The 14454-nt window shown below is 40.5% G+C and overlaps 1 protein-coding gene across 1 annotated transcript in view; it reads right to left on the reverse strand.

The window, feature by feature from the left end:
• PLCL2 (phospholipase C like 2) overlaps positions 1–14454 on the reverse strand; it is a 193605-nt gene that overhangs the window by 84225 nt on the left and 94926 nt on the right. The window lies entirely within an intron of this gene.

The following is a 14454-nucleotide window of genomic DNA, read 5'->3' on the forward strand; positions in this document are numbered from 1 at the left end:
ATACCCACGAAGCAGGCCCTGCTGGGTATACACCTCCTGCACCAGTGTTTCCCAAAAGGTTGTCACTAAACCACTTTCCTCAGAATCCCCTGGGTTACCTGGGTAACATGCAGATTCCTAGGCTCATGGAATCAGCTTTCCAGGGGGTGGTGCCCAGGAATTTACATTTTAGGCAGCACTCTAGGTGATGGGAATGTACAATAAAGTTTAAAACCACTTGGACTCACTAAGCTGTCTGGGCTATTTCTGGAAACTAAGTATGAACCATTAAATTATGTGTTACGTGAGTAGAAACTGAAATTCCAGTGGCAATTCTTGGCTTTTCAGAGCCTCATATTAGATTAGTCACGGTCCTAAACACTTCAAATAGATATGGTTTTACTTCTGTCGTTGTATTAAGTCTGGGTGGGAGGCCCAGATTTCAGCTAGAGGTGCTTCTAAAATTCTGGGGTTGGATTTATTAAAGCCTGCTCCCACGCACCAGGCGAATGTTTAGAACAAGTCACCTAAGTCCTTCCAATGTTAACAGACTAGTAACACTACCAAGTGAAAAACTTCAGGCAACATCTATTTCTACAGCAGTCTGCATCACCAGTAATGCACTCCTCAACTTTCCTGCATGATGTAGCAGGTGCTCACCTCAAGGAGCTGATGCCACATCTATGTGTGCATTTAAGTTCTTTCCCTGTATAGATTGCCTTTATTATTATTATTATTATTTTAAATTGCTCAAATGGCCTCACAACATCTTTCATAATTTTAACCTAAAACTCGACATTGCCTTTCAGGAGGCATATGAAATTTGTGACAAATTTTCAGTAAGTCATTATATTCATAAATAAGAAATAGAGATGGAGGTTGGGATTATATGACTTTCACGCAATAAAGAAAAGAGCATGCAAAATATTGTACAAAGGCATTCTAACTTTCCCGCTCTGAGAGAATCTTTTTTTTTTTTTTTTCTGGCCGTGTCACGCAGCATGTGGGGTCTTAGTTCCCTGACCAGGGATCGAACCCGCGTCCCCTGCAGTGGAAACATGGAGTTTTAACCGCTGGACTGCCAGGGAAGTCCCCAAAAGAATCTATTTTGAATAAAACCTCACATTTAAAAAAGTGACTATGCTATTCTCTGCCTCTGAAATTTAAAACTACTTTTACTTTTTGACTACCTATACTTCCAAAAGCAATTTGCAGAAGGCAATTAAACTTAAACTTTAAATCATACAGGTATCATTTCCCTCAAAGTTTCAAAATGAACCAAAGAGGCTTTTGTGATCTGAATGCCAACATGAAACATAAAAGCCACAAGGCAAAGTATTTCTTTATAATTGTATCCTCCAAGCAATAAAGTGCAAAAGACATTAAGCTGTGGTAATGGTATCTATAAGATACTTTGTATTGAATACTACAGCTGTTCCAATCCCTAAAACTTAGATTGTCTATTCAAGCAAGTTGGCATGAAATTAAATTTGTAATCAGCCATGTATAAGGGTATGAAACAAATGCATGAATTTCCTATTTTTCAGAATGAGGGTTGTCTTCACCTTTAAAAATAATATTTACCTTTAATAAAGACAGCATACTAATTAAGTAAGGGAATTTTATAATTTTTATAAATTGTATCTCAAAGCTGCCACTAGTAAAAGGAATCACAAAGATAAATGGAGGTGCCTATCCATTTATTCACTGAAATATATATATAGCATTTTCTCAACAGTGTAATCTTTTATTCTGTCATTCTCAACATATTGATTAATACTGGACTACCGCTTCAGCACATGGAGGCCTGAATGAAAAGGTCTGTCTCTCCTTCCCTGCTCGCAGAAAAAACTATTAGAAAACATCAAAAGAGAAGCGTGCTTGCTCAGAGACCAACAGAGCAGGCGGGAGCTGGCCCTCATCACCAGATGGACCAGAATCACTGGCTGGAAGCAACAGGTGGATGTGAAGGCAAGCTGGTCCCCCACAGCCCAGAGGAAAGGAAGAGGAAGGCAGATGGAGGGAGAACTGGGCTTCCTCAGCAGGAGACCCAGGCCCCCAACCTGCCTTTGTCCCAGAATCTTTATCCCATCCTACATATTTCCACCTAGCCTTCACTTTTTAGCCCAGCAGTGATCACGTACTCGCATAAGCTAAGCAGCCCGTCGGCAGCAGAGTTGGAATCTATTTTCTGTGTTGCGTCTTAATGTTAGTTAGTTTAAATTTAAAATTAAAAAGTGATCAAACTATATGTGCTGCACATACAGTTTTTTTTTTAACTAAAGGAAAACTAATGTGTATAACTTACATGCACTAATCACCTAAAACCAGAAGAAAAAAAACGTAAGCTTCTGCTGAGAAGGAGATGCCTCCAAATACTTTTAAAAATTGTACAGATGATGTTTCAGAACTAGCTCTTAATGTTGTAAGTACTCGTCACCTAAAGCTTCCGAGTGGTGGAAACCACAACATGTAGATAAACTTGGTCCACTGGTGCATTTCTGCTGCACTACAACACTTCTTAATACCAAGAGAAGAAACACAAAAGTTACGTCCAGTCTGGAAGAAAACCAGCTTCCAAAAGAACCCACCTCTATATCAACCCTGAAATTCTGAATTCTAGATAAAGCATCATAAAATTTTGAACGGGACAGAAGCTTAAAGATTCATTTATATGTTTAACCAGCGCTTATTTACAGAATAACATTTTTGTATCAGGAATAATTTTGTGAAAGCAATGACCTAGCAAGAGGCTAAGCGAGCTTTTCTGCATCACAGCAAACTCAGGAAGAACGAAAATGTTTATAGAACTTATATTTAACAATAAAAACGGAAGTAGCCACATTGAACCCAATGGAAAAACATACCTATTTCTAACAAGACTGCCTACTTTATTTAACAGACGTTTGTCACTACCTTTTGGCCTCTAAAATGACCATCTGGGGTATTTCAGAGGTAGCAGTTCATAAATGGGCGTGAGCAATTTCATAAATTCTCATCCTGAAATGAGGTGACAAATAGGTGGGCCTCATTTCTTTGCCGGCAACAAGGTGCCTGAGTCTGATGCAACCACCGTAGCACCTTCTACAGAAGAGGAAACCCGTCTGAGGAGTCGGAGTCTGGTCTCAAGGCCCAGGATTTGATGTCCTGCTGGGACAACATGGCCTGCTGGGTCCTACTGCATTCCTGTTGTATTTCTAGACTGATTTGTTTCCATTTTCTGTTTGACTATTTCTCAATATACACCACGAGAAAATGACGAATCAACCTCCAGATTCCATACGCTGGCAGAAACTGACACGGCGCCCTAACAATGGGGATGGAGCATGAAGACAGAGCAGCCGTTTATCCTTCTGGTTTGTTTTGAGTCCAGTTATTTACTCTGATGTATAAGTAACATTAAAGAAGAGTATGAGAGCTTTATGTTTATTGAAGGGAGTCTGGGATGAAAGAGAGTTTGGAAACACTGGTTAAAGAAATTTCTATCCTTGTAAAGCAGTTATATTCCAATAAAGATGTTAAAAAAAAAAAGAAAAGAAAAAGAAACTTCTATCCTTAACAAAACAAAAAACCCCAGAAACAACTTGAGGCCTATTAAACAAGCACAGCAAGGCCTGACCTTTCTTCAGCTCAGTAACAATAGCTCTGAGTTGAAGGAATAAGTCATGCCGGGTACATCAGGGTTACCTTGCAAGGTTTTTTCATACATCTTTAAAGCTTTGATGTGCTCTCCAAGATGAGCAAAAAGGAAAAAAGTAAAAAAAAAAAAAAAAAAAAAAAAAAAGGATCTGGAGCAAAAACAGTCACTCTGAAGGTCATTTTATAAAATCAGATGAATTGAAAAAGAATAAAATAACTGGAAGAAAAGCTAGATATGGTCAAATGCTGCTTCCTCCTCACATGGAAGGGCCCTTTACTGCATGTAACAGAAAGCTGCTTGGCCTGAGGATGCTCTCCTCACGGATCTGCTAATGGCTTGGGAACCTATGGGTGATTGGACAGTCCCAAACGTGGGCAAGTCCAGTTCAGATGACAGCTTAGGATGCAGAAAGCCAAGAGAGAACATCACTCCCACTTAACAAGAAAAAGCCAGACTGTCAATAAAATCACAACTTTTCTTATACCCATCAAAGAACTGTGATCACAAGGGAACTGAATTCCAAGGAGTGAAAAACCCCTCCAAGAAGAGAGAAGACGCAGACACTGTTTCACAGTTTGTAGAGCATGGAAGGAAGAGTCCACCATGGAAGCACATAAAAGAAATCAGTTAAGGGACTTCCCTGGCAGTCCAGCAGTTAAGACTCCGTGCTCCTGGTGCAGGGGGCCCCGGTTCAATCCCTGGTTGGGGGATTACGATCCCACATACCACAACTACCGAGCTCGCACACCACAATGAAGAGGCTGTGTGCCACAACGAAGACCCAACACAGCCACAATAAATAAATAAATAAATAAATAAATAAATAAATAAATAAATAAATAAAATTTTAAAAAAAGAAATCAGTTAAAATAGTAAGGAAATCCTAAAGGCCAAGTGTGGGCTACTATATCTATATCTATATCTATACTATAGCTTGGAGCAACTGGGTACCCCACACACAGGGAGAGTTTGTACTCACATGAAAGGCTTCACAGGTTGCTCCTGAGAAAGACTGGGGCCAGAGCAGGAGAGAGCCCCTCTCCAGGACACAGGCATGCAGCAGGTGATGGGGACACCATGAAACTCTGCTACTTCCCCGACCCTCCTCTCAGATGAAGCAAAAGCCTTAAGCCACTGGGGGAATGGCAGCAAACCCGCTTTCTCCCTGGGCTACTGGGGGATGGGTAGAAGGAAAATCCATCTCCTTCCACAGCCAAGCAAAGATCTACTGGCCCTTGGACTCAGGAGCCTGTACCAATACAGCAGAACTCTACTACCACCAGGAGAGGGGCAGAAACTCACCGCAGATATAGGCAGAGCCTGGCTGCCTTGGAGAGCAGGGCAGGAATGCCCAGAAGGTCCCACCCTTGAGGCCCAGGTGCACAGGGCTGCCTAAGATTGAAACTAGACCAGGAGGACTAAGAAATCCCTGGCTCCAGCAGACGCTGGGCACCAAGGAGCAGGCAGCGTACCACGGAGGAGGCATAAGACCGTGGAAAGAGAGCCCTTTCTGATACAGGCCTTTGCAGATGAAAGCAGATGGCAAGAGCGGGAACCATGCGTAAACCCTCCAGGACCCCAGTGCCCACCTAGACACATGGTTATGGTGGCCCACAGGTAGAGGAATTTGAAGCCAGCAGTACACTGAAGGTAACAATGGCAACTCAAAACATAAACCCAGATCAATTATTGACTAGATTGACTCAACTTCCCCAAACGTTAATGACCTAGAAGAAGAAGAGGCATGTTCATTTCTGAGCATAAATATTATTTACCTCAGTCTCTATTAAGCGTGATGTTTAGCATTCAATAAAAATTACAGTGTGCGTGTGTGCGCATGCACACACACACACAGACACACAAAATGTAAGGAAAAAAACCCACTGTCAAGAGACAAAACAATCAATAGAGCCAGACTCAGAGGTGACCTAGACCTATCACACAGGAACTTTAAAACAACTATTATTAATATACAAAATAATCTGGGGGTGGGGAGTAGACAATATTCATGATCAAATGGGCTATTTCAGCAGAAAGAAGGAAATTATAAAATAAGAGTCCAATGGAAATGCTATATAAAAACCCCAACTATCAGAAGTGGTGAATTCCTTTGATAGGCTTATAAGCAGACTGAACATAGCCAAGGAAAGATTCAGTGAACTTGAAGAGGTGTCCATAAAAATTATCCAAACTAAAACACAAAAAGATTTAAAAAGTGAAAAAATATAAAACAGTGCATCCCAGAGCAGCTATAGAAGATACGTGAAAATTGAGTCCCAGCAGGATAAGAGAGAGAGAATATGGCAGAAGAAGAAATAATGTCCTAGAATTTTCCAAAATTAGATCCAAGAAACTCAAGCACAATCACACACACACACACACACACACTCACACACACTCCTAGACCTATATTATCATAGTCAAATTGATGAAAAAATAAATACAAAGAGAAAAGCTTTAAGGTAGCCAGAGTAAAAAAGAAAGTGAGACACAAAGGAATGTAGGTAAGAGCTACAGTTCAGATGGATTACAGGTGATCTACTTACATCTAACCACAGGTTGTCTACTTGACCCAGCTTAATAGTTTAATGGGAAAAATGATTCTCTTTTAAAGGACTGTATTCCCTAAATTTCCCTCTGCTTCCCCAGATGAAGGTGTCCCTAACGTAGATGTAGGTCTTTAAGGGGTCACGGGTGAGTTTCAGAGGCTCCATAAAACTGTGATTGGATTGTGAAAGTAATTTGTAAACCCATTCTAAGAAGTTTAGAATCTTGGCTTTACTAACATAAATTTTAGAAGGCAAACAAAAAGGTTTATCATTTCCTAAGAATGTCAGCCTTAAGTGTTAGAGGCAAAGGATAAATGTTTTACAGGGCTGTAAAGGAAATTTTAAGGCTATCCAAAAGAGAAATGACAAACTGAGAGAGGGGAAAGAGAAAACGACATCATTTATGGATATATAATGGAGTTTTGCTAATAAAAACAGCAAAATCAATCAATCACAGAAAGAGCTCTTATTTGTAACTGTGAAATGGTTTTCTTTATTCCAAAGTAGAACAAAATAATCCAGCAGTTCATAAACTTTCTAGTTTAGGAATCACCCATGGAAATGCTGTGGGCCTCAAGATGTAAGCTAGTATTGCATGTTCTCTATGCCTCAGTTTTCCCACCTATAAAATAGAGATTAAAAAAATACCCACACCCCCCATATGTTATTTATAGTCCCTGCTTCATAGGGTTGTTATAATGATGAGTTCATATTGGGAAAGTGTTCTAAATGCTGCCTGAAGTTTTATACACCCTACATTAGACACTGTTCAGTAAATACACTGCAGACTGAAATGATTTCTTCATGAAAGAAGAATAAAAAGAAACACTGTCATAAATATGTAGATGCAATACTCTCATCACTTAGGATTTGTGGAAAGTTAGCCCCATTCCAGAAGAAATAGAATGAACATCACTCTCTTTGGGTCTTTTTTAACTGAGGCCACTACTTAATGCTACCATAGAACTTTTGAGCATGACCAAATGGATGTGATGCCCAAGATACCTTGAGAACCTGTCAAAAATAGCCAGATGCCCTCTCAAAATAAAGCTTCAGAAAGAACAAAGAAGTAAACCATTTCTTAAAGTCATTTGTTAACTTTAAATCCCATCAATTTAGTGACAATTACAATTTAACTCATGTATAAGTATTCACATATAAAAAATTTTGAGGCAATGATCCCCATAATAGTTTTCTCTAAAAAATAACCAAATGACTACTCAGGGCACTCTCTGATCAGAATTATTCAGATGATTCCTTCTACTTCATACTCCCATATTATTTCCTACAGTGTTCAAAACAATTGCATGTAAAGAAAACAAATTTCCAGTTCCTGTAAAACGAAGTTTTCAAGGTCAGGTTAAAGCTTCCAAGTCACTTGATGTAATGGGTTACACCTGCCTTTAAAACACTGGGGTCTTTAATTATAAAATCAGAGGACCATAATAGATTATAATACTTTCATAACCACACTCTTTTGGGGATACACTTTCACTACTACTGAGATATTTATTCAAAGTAAATTTACAAAACCATCATCTACATCTGTGTCCAATGTAAACTGCAACAAAATTCCTTGGTTTTCTCCAGTAATAAAAAACTTAAGGGTGGGGCTTCCCTGGTGCCGCAGTGGTTGAGAGTCTGCCTGCCGAGGCAGGGGACATGGGTTCATGCCCCGGTCTGGGAAGATCCCACATGCTGAGGAGCAGCTGGGCCCGTGAGCCATGGCCGCTGAGCCTGCGCGTCTGGAGCCTGTTCTCCGCAACGGGAGAGGCCACAACAGTGAGAGGCCCGCGTACCGCAGAAAAAAAAAACAAAACAGACTTAAGGGTGAGCACTGAGCCCCTACAAACTACACCAGCGCTACTTTACATTCCAGTGAAAATACTGATGCTAGTGAATTTTATTTTATAATCCATAATAATGGTACTTAAGTGGTCCACTTTGGGGTGAAAGCTGTGTTTCTCAACTGTGTATATGGTAATTCCTTATTTAGCACATTCTAAAGCCTCTCGACTTCCTATACTGCAGAGCTGTTTTGAGATACGGTTACATAACCTAATTGTTAATAACTGTCTGGTAAATCATACCTAATTTTAAAAGGTATGCAAGTCAAATTACATAATGTGAATTCTTAGCTACAAATACAATCAATTCTAAGAGTACCTTCTCAATCACAATTTTCCCCCTAAATTGTACTGGTTCTTCACTACTTCAGAGTAGCTTAGGAGGAAGAATTTATTTTCCTCATTTTTTAATCCTTAAATCTGTCACTGCATTGAGAGGAAAATGATGGTAGTTCAGGGATAGTCAAGAGTCCAAAGAAAAGCTTCCATAGAGATCCATACACAGGCAAAGCTACTGCCATGGGCTATATGCACCACAGAAAAAAAACAACAGTAGATCTTTCAGTCAGGAATTTTAATATTACCACAGTTATTTTAAAATTAAAATTTTAAAGGAAAATTGCTTCACCAACAGTATCTTCTATCATCCTCTTGTTTATTATTTTCTTTCTATCTTGTCTGGTAGGGAGAAAAAAAAAACCTTCCAAGGGCCTTTTCTTAACCCAGTGGTTTATTTGCATATGAAACTAGTGGGAGGTGGGCAAGTATCAGAAAAAAAGAGAAACAATTCATATGAAAGGAAAACTCAGCTTTCTACAAAATATTCTTTTAAGTCCCAAGCCATTCATGTGCCTCCACTAGTCCAGCCCTCAATGTTATCTCTTCTCCAAACTTGTATAGTATTTATGGTCTCTACCCTATAATTTAACACTTAATTATAGTCTTATTCAGCTCTCCAATTGTTTTATATGGGTTAGTCTTATCTCCTCAAGTGGAAAGTAAAAGTTTTGAAGGAACGGGCCATATCTTATATTCTATATGGCTGGCTGGACCAATTCAAGCAGTCAGAACAGTAACTCCTTCTGGTGAATCTGTATCTCAGTGATAAAGGGGTATTCCCAACAAGAGGATGCGACACTGTAAATATGTATGCACCCAACACTGGAGCACCTAAATATATAAAGTAAGTATTAACAGATCCCAAAAGACAGAAATATACAGCAACAGAATAATAGTAAGGGACTTTAATACTCCACGTTCACCAATGGTTAGGTCATCCAGACAGAAAATCAATAAAGAAACACTGGTCTTAAATGACATGTTAGACCAGATGGACTTAACAGATATGTACAGAACATTCCATCCAAAAGCAACAGAATATACATTCTTCTCAACTACACGTCGAACATTCTCCAGGACGGATCACATGCTAGGCCACAAAACAATCCTTGATAAATTTAATAGTGAAATCATATCAAGCATCTTTTCCAATCACAATGGTATGAAACTAAAAATCAATTACAGGAAGAAAACTGGAAATTTACAAATATGCAGAGATTAAACAATATACCACTGAACAATTCATGGGTCAAAGATGAAATAAATACCTGAGACAAATGAAAATGGAAACACAAAATACCAAAATTTATGGGATGCAACAAAAGCAGTTTTAAAAGGGAACTTCATAACAACAAATGACTACATTAAGAAACAAGAGGACTTCCCTGGTGGTACAGTGGTTAAGAATCCGCCTGCCAATGCAGAGGACACGGGTTCGAGCCCTGGTCTGGGAAGATCCCACATGCCGCAGAGCAACTAAGCCCGTGTGCCACAACTACTAAGCTTGTGCTCTAGAGTGCAAGGACTACTGAAGTCCTCATGCTTAGAGCCCGTGCTCCGCAACAAGAGAAGCTACCGCAATAAGAAGCCCATGCACTGCAACGAACAGTAGCCCCCACTCTCCACAACTAGGGAAAGTCTGCACACAGCAACAAAGACCCAGCACAGCCAATAAATAAATAAATTTATAAAAAAATAAACAAGAAAGATTAAAAATAAACAACCTAACTTTACAGCTCAAGGAACTAGAAGAAGAAGAGCAAACTAAGCCCAAAGTTGGTAGAAAGAAAGAAATAACAAAGATCAGAGTGGAAATAAATGAAATAGAGACTAAAAAACAATAGAGAAGATCAATGAAACTAAGCGCTGTTCTTTTTTTTTTTTAAAGGTTAAAAAGACAAACCCCTTAGCTAGACTCACCAAGAAAAAAAGAGAGAAAGAGAGAACTCAAATAAATAAAATCAGAAATGAAAGAGGAAATGTTACATCTGATACCACAGAAATACAAAGGATGAGTTTGAGGAGGTAGTTGGGACCACAGTGGTCACGACACAGCTGGAGAGAGGTAGATGGCTTCAAGATAATATAAATGATAGAAGACAACGTCTGCTGATGGATTGACACAGCACATGACAGAAATGGAGGAATCTAAGATAACTGCCAAGTTTCTGGCTTGATTAAATGGCACATAATAGTGCCACTTATATACATGGGGAAGATTAAGGAATCGTTTTTTGGGGGGTAAAATCAGTAGTTTTATTTTGAGTACGATAAGTTTGAGATGCCTCTAGATATCTAAGTGGAGATGTCACGTAGGCAGTTAAATATATGAATGTGGAAATCTGGAGAGAGGTCAAGCCTACAGATGTAAATTTGGAAGCCATAGCACCTTGGTGGCCACATGAGATTACCTAGTGAAGGAGGAGAGACAGAAAAGATGGCCTAGCATTTAAGCTGGTGCATCCCAATATTTTAGGTTGGGTAGAGAAAGAGGGACTAGCAAAAGAGGCAAGAAAGCAGAAACCAGAAATGTAATAGTGACTCCAGAATATTGTGGTATTGCAGCAGCCATGAAATAAAGTGTTTAAATAAGAATAGTCAGTGATGCTTCTGAGAGGTAAGGTCAGGAAAGTAAAGCATGCTTAATATTAGCATAGCCTCTCTAGCTTTCTTATGGTTGCCGTTTGCACGATATATCTTCTCCCACCTTGCTGTTTTCAACATATTTGTATTGAATCTTTGAATCAAAAGTGTAGACAGCATATAGTTGGCTCTTTTTTAAAAAAAAAAAAAATCCAGTCTGACAATCTCTGCCTTTGATTAGATTATTTAATCCAGTCACATTTAATGTTATCATTGATACAGTTGGATTGGCATCTGCCACGTTACTTTTCTATATGTCCCATGTCTTTTCATTTCTTTATTCCCTTTTTAATGCATTCTTTGATGTAAGTTAGTGATATATGTTTGAGAGTTGGCAGAGTTCTTTGCTGACCCTGGCAAGAGCAGTTTCGGGGTAGTAGCAAAGGCCAGAAGGCCTCCTGGGATGAGCTGGAGACAAAGATTAATGAGACATGGAGACAGTGACTGCAGTTAACTCTGTGAAGGAGGAGCCAGGGAAAGGAATTGGTAGTTAGAGTGTGTGTGTTTCTTTTTTCATTCAGATTGGAGACATTAGAGCAGGTTCCATGCTGAAGGGATTTGTCCCATGAAGAAGGGAAACTAATGACGCAGGAGAAGGGAACAGGTCTCTGAAGAAGCAAAGTCCTTGGAAAAGCAAGAGGAGATGGGACCCCAAGGGGTGACTGTGAGCTGGATCCTGACAGAAATGTAAAGGAAGGGAAGTTTAATCAGAAGGAACAGCATATGCAAAGACATGCACCTCCTCTGGGTGCAGCGCGTGCTCCTGAGCCACAGACGGAGAAATACCAATGTGTACAAAGCTGATAATCAAATGCACTTTTCCTGTGTGTGCAAATACAACTCACAACCTGTTTTAAAAGGTCAACAAATAAAAAAGTCCTCATTTGTTTTATAATGAGAATCAACATCCATTCATGTAGGTATTTCTGCCTTCACAGCCTAATAAAACTGAGCTAAAGGATAATAACACTTAAATATTTATTAACCTCCCTGAATAAATGAATGAGCTCAAAGATTAAAGGCTCACCGTTTCAAACACCAGATAGAAACCTGTATCCTTTTAAAAGAACTCTTTAAACAGTTACGATTATCCCAAAATGTTACAGTATACATTGTCATAGTCCAAATTTTTTCCTTCCAGTTTTATTGAGATTTAATTGACATCCAGCACTGTAAAAGTTTAAGGTATACAACATAATGATTACCATTATTTATTGAAAAATTTTTAAGTTATAGTCAATTTCCAACCCACCACTTTTCTACACAGAGGTGTTATATGCAAATACAAGATTTTCTAACACAAACATCTGCTGAAGTGCCACAAATATGCCCTCCATTTTTTTAAAATTAAAAGCTACACTTTGGTTAAGAAATCAATAAAAATGCCAATGCCCACATGGCAGGAATCCATAAGACTCAAGCGATTAAGCGAGAGCGTTTGGAAAACAGAGCAATGCCAGTTTGGATGGCAGAAGGTCCAGTCCTGCCATTCTCCTGAATCAGCGTATATATACTCCTTTAAAACCACGAGTCCCTTCCAAATTAATTAGCTCATCAAACTGAAATGAAAAGCAGTGTTAAAACCCAGCAAAATCTCATCATTAATGCATTTTTAAATGGCCTATGCCGCCATTGACTAAAGTAATTGAACTGCTTCAGTGAAATCTTGTGTCACCATTTCTAGCCCTCATTGCTGTAAGCCCCAACCACTGAGAGACATGACAGGATACCAAGTGCACAATTAATTCACGCAGCAGGTACAAAACTCATCCTAAATACAGCTTCCTGAACCTGATTCATGTTTTAAATAATACAACACAGAACACACTATTAACAAGGGTTTCTGCATTTGTATAGATTACAAAACCAAGAAGCTAGAGCCATCCTACAAAGTACATGCTGCAGACTTCAGTTTTGAGATTTGGAACTAGAAGGGCTTTTTATTAATATGCTTCAGGATACTGGTGTGAGAATGAAATACAGGCATTTATCAGGCACGACTAGATTTTACATAAGTTAAGATAATACAAGCTAAAAATGCCACATTTAATTATACTGTATTTTATTTCATTACAGTTATCCAGGAGTAATAACAAGGACTAATTCTAGGTCTACTTGCAAACAAATCCCCAAAAGCCCTTACTAAGCAAGATGTGGTCCTTACTCCAAGAATCTGGCTGCGACGCTACGAGAACTACCACTTCTAAACACTGCTTTGATTTCTGAGTTTCGAAGGTGACCCTTCCATTTTGCAGCCCTGCACTGAGTCCCTAAGGCCCCGGCTCTTAGGGAGACGACTCCAGAGAAGGCGCTGGGAAACGAAGCAGTGCCCGACGGATCCCACAGGAGGGGGCAGCACCCACAGGCCACGGGGATGGTCGGAACCACCAGCAACTGCTGGACTCTATTTCCCCACGGTGCAGTGACATCAAACTGGGGCACTTCTGGGTGATCATGGGAATTATTAATAAATATGTCACCACAACAGGGGCTGTCCTGGGCCAAGTGAAACATGTGTTCACCCTCCTTGAAAGCGACCTTATTAAAAAAAAGTGTGACATCCTTGCTAAGTGCCGGGCACTGGAGATTCGGGTGTAACCAAAGTCCAATCTCAGCTTCAGGGATGGCTGGAAGGCAGGCAGGCAGGCTGCCAGTTGGGTCTGTCTGGACATGTCTCTGTCCAGTCTGAGAGCCCATGCTACCAGGCTGGCGACCCAGCTCTACCTGTGGTGAGGGCTGGCTTAGTCTTGCTGCCTTGAATCAGTGGGAGGGTAGCCATGTGCACCTTTGGGCGTAGTGACCTAGTCTTCATGGCTGCTGCTTATTTATTTCCCGAGGCTGCTACAGTTCTCCCCACCCTCCGCCCCTTTGTGGGGATGGGCCCTTAGCCCCGTCCCCGGCTTGCCTGCCTGGCCCTTAGTCCTTGCCCAGCTCCCAGCTGGGGCTCCCCTTGATCTGGGGGCACAATCAGACCAGCTGTTATTAGCCATGCAGAGCCCTGCTCTCCCATGACTCTCACTGGCCCAGGCCTCCCTGCAAACCTCACGGCAGGCCCCGTGCAGCCCCCAAAAGGGGAAGCGAGACACAAATGGGAGTTACGATCTGCTGGATGTGATGAACGGAGGGGTGGGTGAGCGCTGTGGAGAGCGGGCAATGGCAGGGCAGCCTTCACAAAGGGGATACAGTTGTTAGAAGGGCGTATGGGAGGTGGATGGAGCAGGGGCCCTCGGAGCTGCTGCAAGGCAGGGTGAGGGGGCTGATGACTGTGCTATTCCAACCAACCATGTCAACAGACCACAGATCAGCTCTTCTAGGGATCACATATGCCCCCCCTGCCCCCCAACAAATGCATGTGCATTGTAGCTCTCACTTTAAATCAAAACATGATGTATTATACACATATGACATCATCACTGCGATATGTCACCATCAACAATCTAGGACTCTCTACCCTGCG

The sequence above is a fragment of the Tursiops truncatus genome, chromosome 4, assembly GCF_011762595.2.
Source record: "Tursiops truncatus isolate mTurTru1 chromosome 4, mTurTru1.mat.Y, whole genome shotgun sequence".
Lineage (NCBI taxonomy): Eukaryota > Metazoa > Chordata > Mammalia > Artiodactyla > Delphinidae > Tursiops > Tursiops truncatus.